Below are 16,396 nucleotides of genomic sequence, written 5' to 3'. Positions count from 1 at the left end.
TTCAAATTAAATACTTTAATTTATTCCTACATTTAGTAAGTTTAATTTTATCCATTCATTGATTTTTAATCTACTAGAGCGTAACTCAATTTAAATGAAGAGTTGTTTAACTTATAATCATTTAGTTTATTGCTTTTCTTTATATTCTTAACATAAATTACTCATGTAAATGGATAAGATTTGATCTCTAACGAGAATTTTATTAAATTATTAATTACTACAGTAATTTTTATTATCTTTGTAGAGGCATTAGGTAATTCTGAAGCAGGAGAAAGATGAAAAAGGAGCAATGCCCTCGCTAGGACTCGAACCACGGAGCTCTCGAATTCGCGTCAATCATGCTGACCACTACACCACGAAAGCATGCTAAGAAGGCGGGAAAAATACCTTATAGCTTTTAATGTTGATTGCATCGCCCTGTGTAGTATAGATTTTCAAGAAAATGCGCTTTCGCCTACCGGGTAAGACGTAATTGTTTTGTGGAATACCGGTTTATCTCTTACGTATACATTGCATAGTACTCATGGTGATGACATTGCTAAATGGCTGAAGGGTTCAGCCATTCTTGAAAATTGCTTGGAAGGCAAGTATCCGGACATTTAGGGAGGGAAAGTATTCTTTGTAATTTTTTGAACATCAGCATTTTCCCTCTCATTTTTCTAAATTTCACAATTTATTCAACCCAAATAAATGAGCAATTTATAAAGATGAGTTTTTAATGGATAGAAAGGTAAAGTCCTGTGGCTGAGTAAAAACTGTCAAAGAACAAAACTGCTGAATATTTTTTATCTGCGAAACAAACTAGTGATGCTAACTTTGTTTAAGTCATTTGAAAGCTTTTCATACTTTAGTACATCCTCGTTCTTATTACTGTTTTAGAATAATATTTAATCTATTTTCTAAAACAATCATGCTGGGATTTTGGAATTTATGGCTGCTTCCAAAAGTCGTATTTCAAGTAGGATGTAAAGGAAAACTGCTTGTAAACTATTTTTCTCTCTTTTCTTCTCCTTTATAATTTTTTTCTACTATGAACATTACCAGTTCACTGCAATAATGTTTTCATACACGATTAACACATTTCTCCCTTTTAAAACCGTTATATATTTTAGTGAAATAGTAATTAATTGCGTATATTGTCCAAAGCTGTTTAATAACGCCTCGAAAGCAGAATGGTATTAGAATTTTTTGTCCAGCAAGTTAAGATTGAGGATCTTAAATATCCATTTATGGATGGTGTTTGGTACAAAGTATTTGTAATCAAAAACTGAAATATTAGACCCTGGTACCAGCATATCTCGCATTTGTTTAAGAGGGTAAGCAATACTTGTATAGTTTTTTGGTAGGAGCAAGAAAGACGGACATCATCCATCCATCATCGATGTAACAATAATAAAAATAACAACAGTAAAGAATTGCGGCTGGAGCTGCGCATGCGCTGCGCCTCCCGACCAGCGCATTTCATTTCAAATTTCCAACTCTTCAGTTTCTTGCGCTCTCACAAGTTGTCCGCGACTCAAACTCAAATGCTCTCTAAATGAAACTTAAGTGCTCTTTCGTTTTTCCGCCTCCAGTTCTGAACAGCTTTGTTCCGAAGATGTCGCAATCTGTACATGGGAGTGGATCGAATTTCGAAGGCCTCTGAGTGCTCCTTGTAAGTGTCACAACGCTCTTCTCTGTTCGCTATTTTGTTGGTTTATATTCTTAATCGCTTTCCGCTTAATAAATCTGAGCAGGATTAAATTTCGAGATTTCTCCACTGCTTTCTTTTTTTTTCCTGTCTGTAATTTAGATCTTGAGTGATTGAATCCGATTTGCTTCTTGGTAATTTGACGCGTGGGCAGGAGTTTCTCAATAACTTTTTTATTGATGATGCTTCATTATGTAGAAAGAATTGCTAAGGGATGAGGTAAATTCCCAAGGATAATTACAGAAAATGCGAAGAAAATATAATAATTCCTTGTTTTATTACATTATGCAATTAAAACACCTGTTTTGTATTAATACGATAGGTTTATCAGAGTGAATTCTAATTATTAATGTGAAAGATAATAAATTTATATTAATGTGCGAATGTATGAAGTTTCTAGAAAGACGGGCGCCACAAAGTATTGGTAAGTAAATTCCGATATTTGCTTGAATTTAGAATGTTTTCTTCAAAGAATTTATTTCTTGCCATGCTTAGTGTTTCTCCATAAATATTTGTAATTGTATTCCTAATGTTTTAAGGTCATTTTACGTTTATAAATAATTTCTTTATGAGTGAGATTTTTAAATGTAAGCACATACATAAAGTTTTGTTGTGCAGTTTCATACGCGCAATAGATGTTTTAAAAATCTACATGAAATGGGTTTTCAAAATACAGAAACCTATGTGAAGAAAATGATAATTATTTTTCACAGAAATGGCAGAGACAATTACGTAGACTACTAGTAACTATAAAATGCCAAATAAAGCTTTAATGAATGAAAAAAATATCATTTCTACATTTACATCCACTTAAAATTCGCCCACATCCATCACTGTATTTTATTTGTGTTTGTGAAGTTTAATTCATGTCCATGATTTTCATTTCTTTAATATTTATGTTTATATGATTCATCTGAGTGAAGGCTGAAAGTAACATAGAATATTTCTTATCAAAGTATGTATCTTCATAAGTATTATTTAAATTACAAAAATATTTAAACTGGTGGAAATGATTTTTAAGCATAAAGTTAATATTAATAACTTCGACATTGCATTAAAGTATATTGCTTATTAAATTTGAATATTAAAATGAACTTGTCAATGAGGTCAAGCATCTCAACAGTCATTGGAAAAATATTACTGCTTCCACTAAATTTTAAAATGAAGTTTTAGTTTAAAATTTAAAAATTAAAAAAAAATTAATTTAAAAATTTAAATTTAAATAAAATTAAAAAATTAATTAAGTTTGAAAATAAATTAAGTTTGAGTTTGAACCAATCCACATGACATTGGTTCAAACTCAAACTTCATTTTAAAAGAAACTGTATGTCTGTGAAATTAATATAATTACCCATGAATAACTCACTCAAATAAAACAATATTAGTAACTGGACATCATAAAAACTTGACACTTACTTCGAATTTACGGAGTATTGATATGCATCTATAGGAAAAATTTGTGAAAATTTTCCACACTGCTACCACTGTTTCATCAACTCAGTGATAGAAATCAGTCTGTAAGCCGAGCTTGGGCTATCTTAAGTTAAGTAAAAAAAGATTTCTGGGAGGAACAACTACCACAGTATGTTATTGGAACATGATGTAAAGGCATATGATGCACAAAATGGTATAATACATACAGGCAAACAAAATGAAAACGTAGAAAGATAAGCAAACTAACTGGCAGAATGTAAATTACAGATGTATAAAAATTACAATTAATGCAGTGAAGCTGTGATAACAGCGTAAGCTTTTAACAAAAAACAGCATAGCCAAAATCACGAAAGTGTAGATCTTGAGAAGGCTATCCTCTAAAATGAAGTCATATCTAAGATATGAGAAGAAGTTGCTCTTATTTTACCATTTCTTTGTTATACTTTATATGATATCTTTATTATACCATTTCTTTGATCACAGAACTGAACCTTGTCAAAGAACTTCTCACCGCACGTATACATTATTTGTATTTGTTTATGAAAATAGTTTTCATAACATGACGCAACATTTTATTTTAATATAGTACTAGGCGCTAGTAGTGACCGTCAAAACTTTATTTTGACATTCTAATCCATCTAAAAACAATACGGGAAAGGCCAGTTCAAGACGTAGCCCCAGCCGACCAATCCAAGTTTGGTAACGAGCTGGCAGTAACTATTTTCCTCGGCTTCTATAGAACAGAACGCTGACGGAGTAGGTCTTTGCCTTGGTGTTAACGTACAAGGATGGTTGCGAACCCGGAGGATGTGTTCTGTATCTGGTAAAAAATTACATTAGAACACTACAATAACATTAGGTGAACATTAGAAGTACATACGGTACGCATATACACACATATAAATATTATATTTACAAAGTTAGATTATTTAGATATGAATAACTACTTATGATGTAGTCTAGGTAAGTACTAAGAAAGTGCTTTCACAATTTTTAATAACAGTATGTGGTGCATATATATATATATATAGTAGGTAGGAACATTGCAGCAACCTTGCTAAAACGTTACCAGGAGCTGTAGCTCCACGAAATGTTGTAACATAGTACTACATAAACAATAAGAAATTTGTCTGGAAAAACTGGAAAAACTGCATAAGCGCGATAAAACTGCCAAATTTTAGTGCTGGAAGACTTGCTAATGCACGAAAAAAATTAATGAATCTGACCGTTGTGAAATGTGAAAAGTTAACTCACATGAAAAATAGGTCGACGGAAAAAAATATATATATATAAGGAAGTTACAAAAAACATGGATTATAAATGTCAATATATAAAATGCCAATACATAAAAATTAAAATTAAAAATTGCCAATATATAATATGCCTATACATAAAAATTAAAATGTTCCTACCTACTACTATTCTTTCAAATCTTTTTGCAGCATTATGCGCAAAAGTTTTTGAGACCAGATAGGTCTTACGTCTAATTACCAGTTAGCTTTACATTTTCTTTTTCAATTATATATATATATATATATATATGCACCACATACTGTATATATATATATATTTAGTTTAAGAACATATTCATTCTTTATTTATTATTTATTCATTCTTTATTAATTCATTTATTTATTATTTATTCTTTATTTATTCATTCTTTATTTTATTCATTTTCAAGAGCGAAATGTATGAGATGATTTATAGTTATGCACATTTTTTGACACATTAATCTATCTCTTGAGATGAAAGTAAGGGGCACAATTCAAGTGGTGGAATCGCTTATCATATCACCGTAATTTAATAGTGTATTTGTCTTTGTGATTTCTACTCATGCTACCCAGTTCGAAGCACTCGATGTTTCAATATGCTATTCCCTACCATTGATATAATGCTTTCTTCTCCACATTGGCACTGATCTGATGTTTTTTCCCCGAACAGTTTGAAACAGCCAAGAAAGAGTCATGATCTGGTAAGAATTGTGTCAGTGATGGGCTGTTGCTAAATAGCTCCATTTTGACTTTTGGATAGAAATGAAGGACGTTTGTAATGTTGTTCTGCATATACAGAAAATTAGGGGTTTGGAAGTAAAAGGTCTGTGAAAGCAAACAGTCTCCTGAAAAAGAAACAAAGTTTCTGCAGTCCCGTCCACGATCCAACACAGGATCTTCAAATAGCCGACTCTGTGTTGTAACCATCCCATTTCAATCGAAGGTGGGAGGAATGATGGTAACCATTAAGCTGTGGTTACGATTATTCCTCTCACACATTACCATGGCACATGGCGTGGATAATTTAATCAATTTCATTTCAGACAAAAAGAAATTTTTGGTAGGGAAAAATCTCAGATACATACTAAGCTAACTCAGCTTATTTTAGATTGTTTAATAGGTTTCGAGTTTTAAAATCTAACATGTCAGTCTTTGAGCTGTTCTCGAACTATTTTCGTCAAGCAAAAGTACGAAATAAAAAAATTAATATGAATGCATAACATCGAAGTTCGAGGTAATCTTCTAGAAGTAAAAAAAAACCCTGTAAATTTTAGCTTAGGTTTCAGGGTTAAACTTCAACAAGCTTTCGCTATCAAAGGGAACTGATACTACATTTTAATTGATAAGGGTATTATTAGTATGAGTTTCGAAAGTTCTTGAGTAACACATTTCTATTAATAGGTAATGTGCCAAATACTAGCAATGCCCATAAATATTATATCTTGAAGTTCCTAAAAATGCCACGTTAATCTAATGTGAGTGATAGGTAATAAAAGAGCTAATGCAAAATCCACGTTTGGATTACAAAACTATGCGATTATTTTATAACTAGCAGAAATAAATTTCTAAAAATAATAATAATCTGTCATATATTTGATGCTAACTAACACAAGATAATTTGTTTTCCATCATTGTTAATCACCATTAATAACCTTTTCTTTCTTTTAAAATATATTCATTTCAAGATTTTTCTTATGCAGCATCTTAGATTCTATGCCGCTCATTTTCGGTGCATGTAAATATAGGATATTCGATAAAGATGGGGTGAATACAGAACAATGAGAAGATTCCCAATACTTTCTTTCTTTGACAGACATTTACTTTTAATATAAGCAATATTATTTATATCAGCCACTGCTTGATTCAATTTCAAACATGAAGTAAGTCTTAACATGAAGTAATTACTTTAGAATGAAGCAATTGCTGTTAGCAGTAAAATCTCGATCGATTCGTTTTAAATAGGAAAGAGAAAAAATATTGTGAATGCGAGCAAACGAAAACTATTCTAGTCTATAAAAAATACAAGCCACTTACAAATCGTTACTGCATTACTATGCTACCAGATAATGTTAATTTTACAAAACGCCATTCGGAACCTTAAACGGAGAATAATTCTGCATGCGAGAGAAAAATTGTTGCCGAAACAATAGGTAATTTTAAATAATAGGTTCTACAGTAATTTTAAATGCTATGAGAAAATTATTTGAATTATTATGCAAATTTAGACTAATATTGGATTTTGTAGTTTTACTAATTATTGAAAAAAAAAGGGCAGAGTAAAGGAAGATTCTTTCATATTAAATAATACAGCGATTAAAAGCTTTTTAACTGAATTCAGAAATCTAATGCGGGGAACCAATTCCTCCTAGTTTGGAGGAATTTCCCCTAAGAAGTCCACTCATCCGAAGAACTTATTCCTCTTATTTGTTTTCGAACGTTATTGAATTTCTTCTCAGTGTGACCCATATATGAATTACATTTTACACATCGAAATGACCAGCCTACAAACTCTTTCTTACTTACAGATAAAATGGTAATAAAAAATCTTAAATCTCACTAATTTAAAATGTAAGAATAAAATTATGAGAAATTTAGTTTTTACAGGTCTACCTCTCAACTTGCGTCTTTTTTAAAACCCAAACTCAGAAAAGTGGAAGACCCTATTTTTCTACTTTTGTAAGATTTAACTGTTAGGTTGTTTTTAAATGTAAATTGAATTCTCATATCTTTGATATTGAACAAAAATTTATAATTTCAGTCACCTCTGCAGTTACCTTTGTTTCGTTTATATAAATTCATTCTGATACCGATTAATCTGTAAAAACCAAAAATGTAAGCAGCTGCATGTGCGAATCTGTTCTCATGCGATATCACTCCCACGTCGAAGTCCTTTATAAACATGGTTTGGCTTTGCTTACTTGACTATAGAGAAGAACACTAGGGCCACGTGCTTAAGGGAAGGACTTCATGGAGGACTGATAATGCCTTCATGGAAGACCTAACATAACCTTTCCTATGAAACAAAGACCGTACTCCCAAACTTTGCAAACCGGCACCATTTAATAACTTCATAAAAAAAAAAAAAAAAAAAAAAAAAAAACGCAAAAATTAAAATTAAAATAATGGCCGACCTTGCTGCTTTAATTATTTCTACTTTTGCTGGCTGACGGTAATATTTATTATTTTTTACGTCGATTACTGTATTGTTTACACTTAGGCTTCCAGAACTTATACCTTTTCCCATGTGTTGTACAAAATAAATTTAAACATATAATCTGCCTTTAGATGGCTGGGAATAACACCCGCTAAAATTTGTATGCTTGTGGTCAACACTGTCTTGTAACAGAGGGTGAATGATAGCAAAGCCACTCTTTGTAAATGTTTTATTCTGGTCTTCTCTTTTCCACTCCACTATACAGGAGCACAGTATAAAATAATTATCTCTATATCTCTTTTATGAAACTGCTTAAGTATATTTTTATTTCTATAGTTATCTTCATTAATCATCCTGTTGATTTGTTCATAATTTTATAAACCTTTTGTTTAACATTTGTTAGATGTGAAGTCCAGCTAAAATTTATATCCATTGTTATCTCAAAATAGTTTTATTGCATTCCTACTAACCATATTACTATTTTCCATGACACTGTGAATAGTCGCAAGAACTTCGACGCTTTTGGGAACGTAATCATTAAAATTTTATCAACACTAATTTCCGGCTTATTTTCTTTCATCCATTTGGAAAAAATCTCCAGCCTTTTTTTTAGCTTTTCTTCAATAACTAATCTACTTCCACCTCGAATAAGGAGTATAAAATCATCAGCGTAAGCCTTATTCCATCATGAACTTCCAAACCTAAGACTGTATCTGCCATCAAATTCTACAACGTGGGTTCCAAGACCGATTCCTGGGGTGCATCTTTATTATAGCTTCTATTCGTATATATTCTATATGTATCACAAAATATCTCTTGATTTTCGAAATAGCATGAGATAGTTTTATACAAATTGTTCGAACATTTCAGTCTTAATAGACTCACCTTTTTATTAGGTCACCATAATACATTAAATGCATTCCTGATGTCAGTCAATATCAATGCAGCATGTCTTCGTATTTTCTTCCATTATTCTCTTCACATTCTCAATAACATGTATGTTATCATTTCTAGGTGTGAACCCGTACTGACGTTTTTCATTCACGAGATCATTATTTTTCAAGTAATAGCCTATCATTGATCAGCTTTCTGAAACATTTCCTAGAGTAGACAGTAAACATGTAGGTCTGTAAGACCATGGAATGATAGAATGATAGAATTCTTTCCTGGCTTAGAAAAGAAAATTTTTCTTGTGCTTTTGCAGGCCGACGCGAAGTGCTCTTTTTTAAACAACTATTATATAAGTTCAAAATCAACTTTTCATTTGCAAACAAAACTTCTTGAAAAAGCTCCAGCGGGATTCCATAGGGCCCCGGAGCCTTGTTTGTTTCATATTTTCAAAAGCATTATAAATGCCTTGTAGCTCAAAGAGTATATCCTCGTCCTTTTCTGGAATTCCATTTGTTAGCCATCGAATCCTCTCATGAAGTTCATTTTCTCTTCTTTAATCACAATGGAAATCTACGATGGATTTAATAGCTTTTTCAATGCTATTGGTCAGAATTATGCCATTTTTTAATCTTTGAAATAATTGCAATATTAATTTGCTTATCAACGGCAATTTTAAAATGGGTGCCGAAAGGACTATGATATCGTTCTTTAAATTTTTCAATAGTTTTCTTTAGATTTGTTGCATATTTTTCCTATAATGTACCAAATTCTCATTATAAATAATTCATTGCTCCAACCTTAGCATTCCGGAGAACTCTGATACTTTTTTCTGAATGCTTGAACTTGCTTTCTCTCAATGCTTAAATCCGTGTTCCATAATGGAGAATAGTTTCGCGATCTTTCTTTACTCCTTTCACTTACACATTGTTGTCTCAAGATAAGTTTCACAAATTATCTTGTTTATAATCTTGACGGTTTCATTAATGTCATCTTAAAACTTCATATCCTTTATGCATTTTTTCTTTTTTTTTTACATTTTTTACATTTATTTTATCTCTTGTATGATACTAAATATCTGTGTTATTAATTTCAAAAACTATGTATCTAAGATTGCTCAAAGAAACATCCTCAGTAACTTTCCAATTTGTAACTTTAAAATTTCCCATAGTCGTAACGCATATCCAAGAAAGCCCTAATGTGGAGCAAAAAATTGGAAGATAATTTTTGTTATTATTGATCATGAATCCATTGGTCAAGAAGAAATTGGCTAATATTTCTCCTCTGTTATCCCTTCTATCTTATCCTCATAGGAGATGTTTGTTGTTCATGTTTCCGTCAATAATGACAATTTTATAATTAGCAAATCTTATACACAAAGTTGTTAGAACTTTTAAATGTTCCTGAAAGGTCTGTTATGGCGTGAAATAGCACGTAACCAAAACACAGGACTTCGACCATCAATCAAAACTGCTACTATATCATTGAATGCTGGATGCACAGATCTGCATAGTTGTTTGATATGTTATCAAAGACCAAGATTCTTGTCCTAATTTTATGATTCTTCTAATAATATACTCTTGCGTTCACAGGAAATGCATAGACTTTGCCCTGGAAGCATAAGGCTCTCGCATACAAGCCTATTTTAATGTTCTTATTCTTAATTTCTACTTTTAGTTCGTGGTTTTGAGAGCATGATGTAAGTTGATCTGACATATTACAATAGTTTCAGGCTTATTGTTCATAGTAAATTTTTTCAACAAAAATACCTATAATACTGTGTCTTCTAAGGCAAATGCAATCTTTATTTGTATTTTCATGATTTGTATTTAAGTCAAGACCATATTTTTCATTTGCCATAGTACAGTTTTTACATTCATTTTAGTTCTTTACTTTGACATTTTTTTAATATGGCCAAATACGTAACAGGAGAAACATCTCGCAACTCTCTTGTATTCTTTTCTTTTGTATTGTATTTTGTTAAATTTATCTTAAACATGCTTTTTTCTTTTATTATTCTTTTTAAAGACTCTGGATCCAAGGACACAATCCATTGAACCCCGATTCCAGATTTTATATTAAATATTGGAATAATCTCAGCTAATTTTGAATTTTCATTCTTTTGAATTCGTCATTACTTAATGACGAATCAACATTATATATGATAATCTTTTGGTTCACCTTACTAGGCCTTTTTTATTTCTAATTCTGTATTCGGGATCGCATTTTCAGCAGTGGCTGTCTCTAGGACTGCCACATCCTTTTTTTTAATTATCTTCACAAGAATTTCACAATTTTTGATCTTTTGTATCTTTGAACACCAATCTTCAACTTATTAGGTAGTATATTCGTAACTAGTTTTGCCCATACTTGCTCCGATGCGCTATTTTTATCCTTTTAAGAGTAGCATTTTATCCTATTTAAGAGCAGCATATTCTTGTTTCAGTTTCCTACTTTGCTTTGATCTGAATCTGCATCTTGATATAGCTACTGTTTCAGAAGTCAAACAACAAAAATCAGCGTTATATTCACAAATTTTGTGAATATAACGCTGATTTTTGTTGTTTGACTTCTGAATTAGTATTTATTCGGCGTGTTATTGTGTCTTAATTATAGCTACTGTTTTTCATTTTCCTTCACAAAGGTATGTATAATCTCTTTTTTTTTATTTTAATCTATCTCTTAGTTTGCTATTTTCTATTAGGGCATTCGTTAAGACATTTTGTAACTCTTGAAACATTTCTCTAATTTTTTTCCCAATCTTTTATTTACTTTTCTTGTGGTATCTCCCAGGACATCTTCCAGTTGTCTGATTATTGAAGAATGATAGTACGATATCAACTATATAAGACTGCGTGAAATTTGGATCTAATAATTCATTTAGTACATCATTGGTATTTCCCATGCCTTTGTCATCATCCAATTCTTTCATTTCTTCACTCATTTCTTTGCTTTGCTTTGTATCTTCTTTCTATCCTTTTCTTCTCGTTTTCTTTTTATTTTACTTCTCTCCACTAGCCATCCTGCGAGTACCCCGGTATCCCGGGGGGATGTCTAAGTTTCTGGAGTGTAATTTAGCTCTAAATATGAAAAGCACCCGACAAGGTATTACACTTCTGGGAAAGATATTTAATAACTCTCTGTAATCTCGCGAAGATAACACTCTTTGAACAAGGTTCTTCCACCGGGGGAGGGAGTTCATGGAAGATACTTGACTTGCCTTTGTGAAGGACATTCTAAAGGAATTGGCTGGTATGCACATTACACATTCGGAAATCCATGAAGGGGCCTATGCAGCCAGCCCGTTCGCCAGGATTTGTGTGTGGCTGAAACTACTAACGACTTTAACCGCTTCGTCGCTGGTGGGTCCTTTATATCATGTGAGTTTGATGTATGCCATATTACTCCTCTTGTTGAAAACCGTTTGCAAAATGTTAGCATGTAAACACGAGTTTGTGCCTATGCAATATTTTTCATATTACCGAAGCTTCTTGTAAAATGTAAACACCTATATGCGAGTTGTGTTATATGTCGCCTAAAAGAAGGAACAGTCTAGGTTCTTTAGCTTATGAAAGTGTACAAGTGAATTTAAGAAGTCTGACTGGATAGAGCAGAATTTAACGAAGAAGAATTTTATGATGTTCATGAGGCCTTCATGGGGCTCTATGATGGATATATCATGAATTAAGTGCATTTTTTATTCAATTAATCAGTCTGAAAAATAAAAATAATATATTCTTAAGAGTTTTTTTTGCTGTAAAGTAGCTTAGTTTGCTAATCAATAACAAACCGATCAGATCTCAAAGATGAAGGTCATTTTTCAGTGAGGTCTGATTGTAGAATTTTAAAACAGAAAGCTACAACATTTTTTTTCTTTTTTCGTTTACTTTTTTCCGAAATTAATAAATAAAAACTTAAAAAATCCGAAAAGGTTCAGATTATAACGGTCGCCCATAAAGGTTATCTTAAAGTTTTATGTGGTTTATCAGTAGACATTATCAGTAGAGATAGACCAGGAGGAATAGCAAAATATATTTATAGGACACTAGATAAATATACATTTAGACTAACAATGGAAACATTATATATCTTCTGTATGTTTGAAAAGTAAAAAAATAAATAAAGTTTTCTATAAAACTTTTTAATGCTTTTAATTGGATATATCATGAATTAAGTGAATTTTTTATTAAATTAATCAGATTGAAAAATTAAAAAAATATATTCTTAAGAACGCCATTCGCTGCTTTTAAGTAGCTTAGTTTGTTAATCAATAACAAACAGGTCAAATCTGAAGGATGAAATGAATACCTTACATTTTGCCGAATGGCAATAGACTCGAAAGGAAAGCAAAACAGTGCATTTCCAGTGCATTTCCAGTGAATCAACGCAGAATCGTTGTTTCATCGTGTTTTCGAGACTCTTTTCGGCTTCAAAAGAAAATTCGTTACACCTATAGACAGGCTTCTTCAAACGCCTGACTTTATTATGCTCAATATGCTTTCTTGCAATTAATTAAACTTATGTTTTTGCAGATTATTGTTAATATTTAGTTGACAAAACACATGTAGATGACAAACACCTCTACATTGATTTACATTTTAAAATATTTTCGATTTACGCGATTATGATTTCGCTTGTTCGTGTACGAATACATCCTGGCATAGACTGATCAGAAAGAACACTTCTGAAATGAAAATCGGGAAAACTAGTGTGAAGAAATGAATTATCTTTTAACATGAATTATTTTCAAGCCCAACCGTACAGTAACTAGAAGCCTGAAGCTATTGATAACAGAATGTTATCGTTTGATTATGACAAAACACACAAAGGCTATCAAGCAAAGACGAAACATGTCCTCGGGGAGGACATTTTAGTTATTATAGTTATTAAGGAAACCTGGCCTGCATACACATGTAAAAAACTCAAACACTTCTTACAGGCAGTCTGTTTAAAAGCTTGGAATAGAAGTCAGGTGACTACCAATGTTTCACGGGCTTAGCCTGTTCAGTAATTTGTTAAACGTATTGATAATAGAGATAGATGCTACCTCTTTATTTTAAAACTCCAGTGGATTAATGGACAGACTCTGGTGGAATTATTTCAACATTCAACTCTCTCTTAGCTAGACTTTTATTATTTCTCTTCTTAGTGAAATCCTTCAGTTCCCTTTCTGTTAAAAAAAACTTGGTCTGAGAAAATGTTTATTTCAGGGATTTCTTTTTAAATCTTTTTTTTTTAATATCTTAAAGGAATATTCTAATGTTTCCAAGTTTCAAGTTTCCTTAGTCCTCCAATTCGCCGTACTGGTTTCATCCCTACCAGTTCGCAGACTGCCTGTTTAAAGTTGCTGCGAGTCTATACCACATAAGAAGTTTTCGATTATTTTTGAAATTATTACAATGTGTAATCTCATAAGAGTAAGAAACTTCGAATTTCAAAAACAATACACATAATTCTTAATGATATTTACATTTCTAATACTCATTATTAATATAAATAATATTTTATTTTTATTGTTGAAAATATTAGGTTAAGACGTTTTTAACGCCATTACACTTTCACTAGAGAACTCCCCAAAATCAGTCTAAGTACCTTTATGTAATCCTTGGAAAACCTCAGCTGATATCGGAAGCTAACTTTTATTTTATGTTTCTGTGTACATACGAGGTTTATTATCTATTGTGTACATACTTTTATCGTACTTTCTAATTAAATAAAACTAATTTCCGTTAAATTATTTTAATTTCTTCTGTAAACGATATGTTCTGAAACCTTTATTTATTTGCATTTTGAGGATGGGACTTTATTGAATTTAGCATGCAATCATGCTAACTTTTGTGATGTGAAATAGTACTATTTAAAATTAACTTTTAAAAGGTTTTGCGCGGGAAGTTTGCATATTTGTTTTGAAGTAGATAACTAAACGGTTTTATATTCGTAATCGACAAGGGAACTACTTTTGTACTTCCTTCCTCTTTAATGAGATGAGTAACTGTTCACGAAATGAAGCATATTGATTTTTTACTACAGATCCGTATAAAACATATCACATATTTCTATAAAAGCTACCTGTGTTAGCAGCTTATGCGTTTTTTGAGAAAATTAATTAGTTTACTAGGATTAATACAAAGCATCTCCATTTGATTTCTTTTAAGTTTTCGCGGAAATTCATTCATTTTTTTCTTTAGAAAAAGTGCATTTTCAGTGCATTTTTTTCTTTAGAAAAAGTGCATTTTCAGTGCATTTTTTTCTTGTAGGAGACATTTTAGTTTCTTCTTCTGCTTATTACGGTAATCGCTTTCTATCGTATAACTACTGAAATCAATTATAATAAATCTCCTCAATTATTTTATGAAATAGAACCTTACCAAAGACTAAACTCCTTGAATAGCAGGATTCAGAAGAAACCTTTCTGATTTTAAGGACAACGTACTGAAAATGATGACATATTTCTTCTGATAAGAATTTCTTTTCTAATATGCAGAACCTATTTCTTCTTTTTACCAACGAAAAGAGAAATGAAAATTGGTAATAAGTTAGGAAAACTGATAACAGGAAAATTGATGTAGGCACTGTTCATGTTTACCAAATATTTCGACTATTAAGTAAAACTTTTCTTTTCCTGTCCAATATTTATGAATCAGTTATTGCATTCTATTGTGTAAAAGGGATTTATTTAAGTTTCATATTTGGAAAAATATTCAAGTGTTCATATTCTTTCTGCAGTACCTGAAACATTTGTGCCACTCTTAATGTGCCTTGTTGTCCTGCCTCCGAGTCACTCTACTAATGGGGTTGTCCCTGTTAATGACTACCAAGGTTTTCCATAATTTCTGCCATTTACCAATGACATAAAATATGTTTTCCTTTTACAGCAGTCTTCTCTTATTTTCTCACCGATAGCTCATTACGAATCATAGTCCAACTGAGAGAGGGAAAAAAAAAACCCAAAGTGCAACTGCTGTATCTGATCTTTTTATCTTTTTGTGAAACAGTGTCATAAAAGAGGTGTTCTGAGTTCCAGCATTGAAATTTTATCAGTTAGTTGGCAATATTTTACCTCTTATCACAGCTTATTAGCACTTCCATTTGTTCAATCATTTTGGGAATGTCAGAGAGTTTGGTTAATTGCTGTTAAGTTTTGAATGGGTTTCATTCTGCAAAACTCTATTCTGTGAATACTAAGATAAAAAAAATGTTATAATAGTCAGGAGAAAATATTTATTCTCAGCATATCATATTATCTTTTCTCATATTTGAGACACTCCGGTGAAATTAAATTCATTTCAAATAAAGTTTAAGATTAAATCTCGATTAGCAACAGCGAAGAAAAATTCTCTTCAATGCTGCTTTGGATTCAAGGAGAAAATACGTAGGTAGTTGTTCGAGGTGTGATATTGAGAAGAAACATTAAAATAGCACAAATGTTTGTCATAAATTTACGAGATAAAGTAATTTACATTTATCAAAGAAATAAATTTTTCTGTTCTAATTTTCAACAGCCTTTGGCTAAACGATAATCTTTGCTGAGACAGCACTTTCAGTATAGTTTCTAACAGCTCGTAAATCTGCAAACTGCAGATTTTTATCTCTTTAAATCATACATTGCTTTTTATGTATTTGGTGTGTTTTGAATTCTTTTGTCGTATAATTTGGCACTAAACGTGTTTATTATGATTTGGCCCTGATGGTTCTGGACTGAAGATTTGGAGAGTTCTTAAAAAACGACATTCTGGCGAAGATGACTTTACTAAAGGCAACTAAATTACTTCATCTAAAAATGAAAGAGAGCATTATGGTGAACTTTTGAAATTAAAAGAACGTTCCGAAACATCATTATCCGTTTAGGATCCCTTACTTTTCACGTTTCTTTAAAAGCGAAAATCATAAATATTTTCTGCAACTTCATAGCGGAGTTTTTTTTAATAAAAATTAAAAAAAAAAAAAAAAAAAAAAAAA

The 16,396-nt window shown here is 31.5% G+C and overlaps 1 protein-coding gene across 2 annotated transcripts in view; it reads left to right on the top strand.

Annotated features, from left to right (window-relative positions):
• The first annotated feature begins 1,486 nt into the window (after positions 1 to 1,486).
• Positions 1,487 to 16,396, top strand: part of LOC118184497 (uncharacterized) — a 64,334-nt gene continuing 49,424 nt past the window's right edge. The window contains exon 1 of one of the 2 annotated variants that reach the window (XM_035354172.2): positions 1,487 to 1,654. The gene's annotated coding sequence lies outside the window, so the exon portion shown is untranslated. Of the gene's footprint in view, positions 1,655 to 1,717; positions 2,115 to 16,396 lie in introns of those variants that run through there. The other variant, XM_035354173.2, reaches the window with a different exon arrangement.

Source organism: Stegodyphus dumicola, chromosome X2 (assembly GCF_044657685.1).
Source record: "Stegodyphus dumicola isolate Sdum_Otavi_A_Nest chromosome X2, ASM4465768v1".
In the NCBI taxonomy this organism is placed as follows: domain Eukaryota; kingdom Metazoa; phylum Arthropoda; class Arachnida; order Araneae; family Eresidae; genus Stegodyphus; species Stegodyphus dumicola.
Note: the sequence above shows the minus strand (reverse complement) of the source record. Positions and strands in the feature narration are given on the sequence as shown.